The sequence below is a fragment of the Triticum aestivum genome, chromosome 3A (assembly GCF_018294505.1).
Source record: "Triticum aestivum cultivar Chinese Spring chromosome 3A, IWGSC CS RefSeq v2.1, whole genome shotgun sequence".
In the NCBI taxonomy this organism is placed as follows: domain Eukaryota; kingdom Viridiplantae; phylum Streptophyta; class Magnoliopsida; order Poales; family Poaceae; genus Triticum; species Triticum aestivum.
The window spans coordinates 328,346,816-328,354,490 of NC_057800.1; positions in this window are offsets into that span (position 1 = coordinate 328,346,816).

A 7,675-nucleotide genomic window follows, 5' to 3' on the forward strand; every position below is an offset into this window, starting at 1 on the left:
GGGGGTTCTATCATCCCCATTTCATATTTCTGGGAAAATTTAAACATGATGCAATCACTCTAATGCATGAACTAGCTAGGGTGTGACAACTCACCCCCACTCAAAATAATCTCGTCCCGAGATTTAGAATCGGTTGGGAAGAAGGTGGGGTACTCGAGTCGAAGACGATCCGCCCTTTCCCAAGTGGCTTCCTATTCAGAATGGTGTGACCATTGAACCTTGATAAACTTGATGTTATGGCGTCGAGTGGTATGCTCGGCTTGATCAAGGATACGAACGGGATATTCCCGATATGAGAGATTATCTTGTAGATCAAGCGTTTCGTGGTCCACTCCACGGATAGGATCCGTGAAGCAACGCCCGAGTTGAGAAACGTGGAAGACATCGTGAACTCTGGAAAGATGCGGATGTAGTTCCAATTGGTAGGAAACTTCTCCTCGTTTGGCAAGAATGCAAAAGGGTCCAATGTAACGAGGAGCCAATTTGCCTTTGATACCGAAATGATGGGTTCCCTTTAACGGAGTAACCCGAAGGTAAGCCTTCTCGCCGACTTCATAAGTCATGAGCTTATGTTTACGATCAAATTGGCTCTTTTGACGAGATTGGGCTGTTTTCAATTTATCACGAATAACGCGAACCTGCTCTTCTGCTTCCTGAATCATATCCGGGCCAAAGAGTTGTCTTTCCCCGGTTTCTGACGAGTTAAGAGGCGTTCGACATTTTCGTACGTAGAGAACTTTGAAAGGAGCTTTGCCCAAGCTAGCTTGATAATTGTTGTTATAAGCAAACTCCGCGAATGGAAGGCATTTCTCCCAATCCATTCCGAATGAGATGACAGAAGCTCGGAGCATTTCTTCCAGAATTTGATTTACTCGCTCTAGTTGACCACTTGATTGGGGATGGAAGGCGGTGCTAAAAGAGAGACGAGTTCCCATAGCATTTTGGAAACTTTCCCAAAATCGGGAGGTGAAGAGACTCCCATGGTCTGAGTTAATTTCCAATGGGACACCATGAAGAGACACTATTCGGGAGATGTATAATTCAGCTAGCTGGCTAGCTGTGATACTCTCACGAACAGGTGGAAAGTGGGCCACCTTGGAAAGACGGTCGATCACGACGAAGATGGCATTATTCCCTCTCTTGGTCCTGGGAAACCCAGTAATGAAATCCATACTGATTTTATCCCATTTCCACTTAGGAATAGCCAAAGATTGAAGGGTGCCAGCAGGCCGTTGATGCTCTGCTTTAACACGACGATAGACGTTGCAACTAACAATGTATTGAGAAATTTCTCTCTTCATCCTAGTCCACCAAAACCTCTGGCGTAGGTCTTGATACATTTTAGTACTACCGGGATGAATGGTGAGAGGGGATTCATGAGCTTCCTTAAGAATCAACTGGCGTAGATGTTGTTTCTTAGGAACCACAAAGCGGTTCTCAAAGAAAACAACACCTCGCTCATCCACGGAAAAACATTTAGCAACTCTGCTAGTGATGTTTTTCTTAATCCGGGATATGCCCTTATCACGCTTCTGGGCAGCTATGATTTGATCCGTAAGGTTAGGCTTCGCCACCAGGGTGGATAGGAATCCTCGAGGAACTATGTGAAGGTTAAGCTTACGAAATTCCTCGTAGAGAAGTGGTTGATTTTGTTGTAACATTAGGTTGTTACAATAAGATTTACGACTTAGCGCATCGGCCATGACATTGGCCTTGCCCGGGGTGTAAGTTATTCCTAAGTCGTAATCCGAGATCAACTCGACCCAACATCTTCGCCTGAGATTCAAATCTGGTTGGGTGAAGATATATTTCAGACTTTGGTGATCGGTGAAGATCTCGCAACGATTACCGAGAAGGTAATGTCGCCACGTTTTAAGTGCATGGACTACAGCTGCAAGCTCTAGATCATGTGTGGGATAATTTTCCTCATGTGGATGTAATTGCCGTGAGGCATAGGCAATTACCTGACGATCTTGCATGAGTATGCAACCTAGTCCTTATCGCGAGGCGTCGCAATATATAATAAAGTCCTTGGAGAAATCTGGTGGTACCAGTACGGGAGCAGATGTCAGGCATCTTTTCAGTTCCTGAAAGCTGAACTCGCACTGTGGGGTCCACTCAAACTTTTTATCTTTCTTGAGGAGTTTAGTTAGAGGTTTAGCAACCTTGGAGAAATTCTCGACGAAGCGACGGCAATAACTCGCTAAGCCAAGGAAACTCCGAACTTGCTTGACCGTCTCAGGTGGATTCCAATCAAGGACGGCTTGAACTCGCTCGGGATTGACAGCAATATCCTTACCAGAGATTACATGGCCTAGATAGGTCACTTCTGGCAACCAAAATTCACACTTGGAGAATTTGGCATAAAGACGATGCTCTCAAAGTTTCGTCAATACCAGCCTTAGATGTTCGGCATGTTCCTCCTCACTCTTGGAGTAGATGAGTATATCATCGAGGTATACCACGACGAATTTATCCAAATACTCCATGAAGACTAAGTTCATTAACCGAGAGAAGGTGGCTGGGGCATTGGTTAAACCGAAGGACATGACGGTGTACTCGTATTGGCCATAACGAGTAACAAAGGCCGTTTTGGGAATGTCCCCGTTTCTGATTTTGATTTGATGGTAGCCCAACCTCAAATCCATCTTGGAAAAGACTGAGGATCCAGCAAGCTGATCATACAGATCGTTGATCCTGGGAAGCGGATACTTGTTCTTGATAGTGACCAAGTTGACAGGTTGGTAATCTACAACCATCCGATCCGTTCCATCCTTCTTCTCGACGAAGAGGACGGGGCAAGCCCAAGGGGAGGAGCTAGGACGGATGAAACCATTTTTCAAGGATTCATTGAGTTGGTTCTTAAGATCGGCTAGTTCTAAGGGTGCCATCTTATAGGGTCTTCTAGAAATTGGAACGGTTCCTGGAACAAGGTCTATCACAAACTCGACATCCCTGTCAGGTGGAACACCTGGCAGTTCTTTTGGAAATACATCCGGAAAGTCTCGAACTACCGGAATATCTTCAAGGTCTGGAAGGGGCTTGGCATTTAGGGAGTAAAGCTGGCGCTTGGCCACTCGAGTTAAGACATTGACTATCTTGCCCGATGGGTGAGTAAGTTGAATGGTTCTAGTGGCACAATCAATCTTAGCATAATGAGCTGACATCCACTCCATACCCAAGATGATGTTTATGTCCGAGGACTTGAGAGCTATTAAGGATGCAAGGAAGACAAGTCTATCGACAAGAATTTCATTCCCATGGCTTACTCTAGAGGTTTGCCATCTAGAGCCAGGGGTTTGAATTTCCATGGTAGTGGGCATGTCACAGAATGTCGTGTTATGCAATCGAGCATAGCTCTCAAATATGAATGAATGAGATGCTCCAGTATCGAAAAGAACAGATGCCGGATGACAATTAATAAGGAGCGTACCAAGGACGACGTTAGGATCCTCATGAGCCTCCTCAGCTGAGACATAGTTGACATGGCCACGTGCAGTGGTGGCTGGCTTGGCGTAGAATGTCTTTCCCGCTGGCTTACCACGGCCAACGGACTTTCCAGACTGATTGGGGTTGTTGTTCTGGGGACACTCTTGACTGTAGTGACCCAGCTCTCCACACTTGAAACATTTCACAACATTGGGGCGTGGAGCAGCATTAGCAGCGGGGCCACCATAGGGCTGAGACGGTGCAAACTACTGGTTGGGGTGAGGCGCCTCAAAGGATGGCCTCGAAATGAACCTGGGTGGCAGTGCCGTGCTTGGAATCCACACCCGGCTCTTCTGAGATCCAGAACCGGATGAAGAACCAAAATCACAAGAGTGCTTGCGTGAAGCGTCATAGTCAGACTGGCCTGTCTCAGCACTGATGGCTTTATTGACCAACTTCTGAAAGGGGGTGCACTCGTGCAGACAAAGATTGCAGCGAAGCTCAGGGCTAAGTCCCTTGCGGAACCTTGCCTGCTTCTTAGCGTCGGTGGATACCTCTTCAGGAGCATATCGTGCCAGATTCCCAAATTCATGACTATATGCATCCACAGTCAGTCTTCCTTGGGTGAAATTGCAGAACTCTTCCCTCTTACGATCTATGAGACCTTCCGGGATGTGATGCTCACGGAAAGCCTCACTGAATTCAGCACAAGTAGTGATTTGGGCGACCGGGCGCATAGCCTCAAAGTTTTCCCACCAAAGGCTAGCAGGGCCTTTGAGGTGATAGGCAGCATAGGTAACCTTATCCGCTTCGGCTACGTTGGCAGAACGTAGCTTGTGGGTGATGCTGCGGAGCCAGTCATCCGCGTCGAGGGGCTTGACGGAATGATTAAACTTTGGTGGGTACAACTTGATAAAGTCATTGATTGACACCAAGTCATTTTGCTGATGGCGTGCAGTGTTCTGCTCAATCCGCTCCAGCAAGCGGTTAGTCTCATGCTTGTTTCTTTCCGCCTCCAGCATAACTTCGGCCAGAGAAGGCGGGTGAGGCAGATTTTCACCCCTAGCTGCACTGGCTTCCCCCTGCCCCGGGGTAGCAGGGTTGATGCGGGTGTTGACCATCTTAGGAAAAACAAGACAACGGTTTAGATAAGGATGGCACAAACTTGGCAAGGAAGTGCAGAATGTAATGGATAACATGGAATGCTAAGATGTTCATTGCACGACATGGTAATATAGAAACTGCCATATATATACCATTGGTCATACACACCGTACATAGTTTAGTACAAGCCCAGGCTAGAGTACAACTACGGTGAAAGACATTACATCTCATCGGAGGCATTCCAAACTCCTATACATTATTTTTCTACACCTCTGGAGCGTGATACACACCAAGTCGTATCCCACGGTCACGCAGGACTGTGGAGATTACAACTATTACAGTACTAGTGAAACTACTACTAGCTCAGACGGCTCCGTGGTAATCCTCATAAAAGTCACCACCAAAGCCTGGAAGTGGAACATGATCATCTAGGAACAGACGGTCCTGCGGAGCCTACGGACCATAGGGACTCGGATGTGGCCTTGGTCCCACAGACGGTGGCAGACGGGGACCACGAGGAGGGGTGATGCCTCCTACATCACGCCACTCCATACAATCTGGCAATCCAGACCGCACAGGGTACAAGTCCCTCAGGTCCATGTATCCCGCCTGTACCGCAGGTGCAAACCGAGTCAAAGTGGCCCAGTGATCAGCACGAGAGTTGAAAAGCTCCATACGCAAGGCCCGATTTTCGCGGTCCTTATCCTCGAGCATCTCGGCAGTGGTGCAGAGTAGTGACTCCTCATGTGTAGAGTCATAGTACAAAGCCTGATAGTACCCCTGTGCTCCAGGAAGTGAGGCTGGCATGTAGCGGAAATCGTTGTTCTGAAGCAAGGTAGTCCTGGCTCGAATGATAGTCATCATTGAGTAAGCTGCATCCTGCACAGACATCTCAATAGTGACCCCAAGTCCATAGGAACAGTGAAGGGGCTCAGTGGCTCCAGGATAAGAGGGATATATCCTGACAGTACAAAGGTACTGGCTTTGGTTGAAGTCTCAGAACTGCTCCTCGATGGTATATTCCGGATACCACCGATAGCCTGACTCGACCATCACTTGAACCAACATGGCCGTGTGGCCGGGCACATCGAGGCACCAGGTCAGATGAAACACTTGGTTCTGGGAACGGGTGGCCATTTGAAAGCACAGAATAATGCAAAGGCATTAGAATTTTCTAGGGGAAATTGGACAGCATAACGGCTGTAAATGCTCAGAAAAAGATTTGAGACATCCACAACGGTTTGCAATACCACTCAACAACATCATATCAAGGTCTAATTCAACTGACAACATACTAAAAGTAGTAGAAACTGAACTGAGGCTTGTAACAACAATCCTATAAGCTACTACGGATTAGTAACACGTGAACCTGATAGAAAGAAGAGAGCCTAGTCCTTAACCCACGTTGAATGAGAAGAGAATGACTCAGATCAGAGGGAATAAGGTAAAGGAGTAAAAGAGCCCAACGCTCCCTCCCACAATCAATTCCCCTACATATAACTAAAGCATTTCTAGACTCGACATCGACCAGTTTGGCTCAACGAACCTACAGGCAGTCCGGCCCTGATGCCAACGTTGTCAGGACCCCGATTCCAAGTCACGTCGATCTAGCCGGTAACACCTCATATCACTTTGCGGCCTCACGCACGGTATCCCCATGGGTGTCGCCTTACCATGGCCCGTGACCGTTTGCGCCTTTTGGCTCACGTATATGACAGTGTCGCTAGCATCCATATGACAGAGAACCCGGGCTGACATGGCTAGTCATGAACCCAAAGCGGCACAGACCTATGGGGACAGGCATACATGAATCACATCGAACATATCGGTCATCAGCGTGTGAATCCGGGCTGTAGCACTGGGCTAACAGGACTCCGGGGAACCCGGGCTGTAGCAGGCTAGGTAGGACTCTGGAAGTCACCGCGGGACATTTCCCCGAAGGGACAGACATAGGAACGAAGTGAAACACATGCCGGCCAGTCAAGTGTCCTGAGCAGTAGTGCTGGGCTAGCAGGACTCTGGTGAACCAGGCTATAGCGGACTACTATGGCTCAAGGAGCACTAGACGACATTTCGCCATAAGAGAGGCTGCCAAGGATAAACAACTAGATTGTCGGATCCCACACATACCAAGCATTTCAATCATACACACAATATGCTCGATATGTGCAAATACAACATGGCATCACAACAAAACTCTACAACTCAAGTACTTTATTTAAAGGCTCCAGAGAGCCATACATAACATGTTCATATAAGTAGGGGTCACATGACCCGACGCTCAAGTCATAAAAGCATACAAGCACATGCGGAAGCAAATAGTCTGAGTACAGACACTAGAAAGAAAGAAGGCTTGTCGAAGCTTGTCTATCTACATAGGGCCCTCCATGGCCAGGATCACCACCTGGGTGGCAAGTTACTCATCGATGTCGAGGGCTACATAAAACCCATCGGAGGGGGCGGTGTTGTCATCTAAAAACAGTAATTAAAGCAAACATGAGTACAAAGGTACTCAGTAAGTCTTACAACAGAACCTACTATACATGCTCATTCTCAAGAAGGTGGTGGAGTTATTGCAGCAAGCCAGTTTTGACTCTTGGCTAAGGTATCCTACGAGACACCACTGGTAAAACAGTTTTCGCACACGAGTCCACTAATCACCAACACAATACGCCACGGGGGATCCTCCCTCGTCATCCTATAAGAGGGCCATCCTCGGTACTCACACTTATGTTGAGTATTTTAGTACTAACCATTAACTTGTCTATGAACTGTATAGGCAACCAAGTAGCCCTTTACCATGGACACGGCTATTCGAATAGTTTTATACCCTGTAGGGGTGTACTTCGTCACACATGTTTCCACCACTTAGCGTCTACACATGACATGTGCTCGACAGACTTCAAGCGAAAGCCGACGTGGGTGTAGACCACGACCTAACTAACCGCACAAGTCTCTAGTCCAGGTTTATCGCCTAGTCGGGTTCCATCCGCAAGGAAATCCGGCCGGGGTGTCCTTAACGGCTCCAAACGATGTGTACAGGGTCCCGAGACGCCAAGCGGGCGTCCGACATACCCGGCCACAGTGTATCTACCGCATCATAGCCCACCCCTAGGGTCAGCGCTACGGACGGCCACCAACA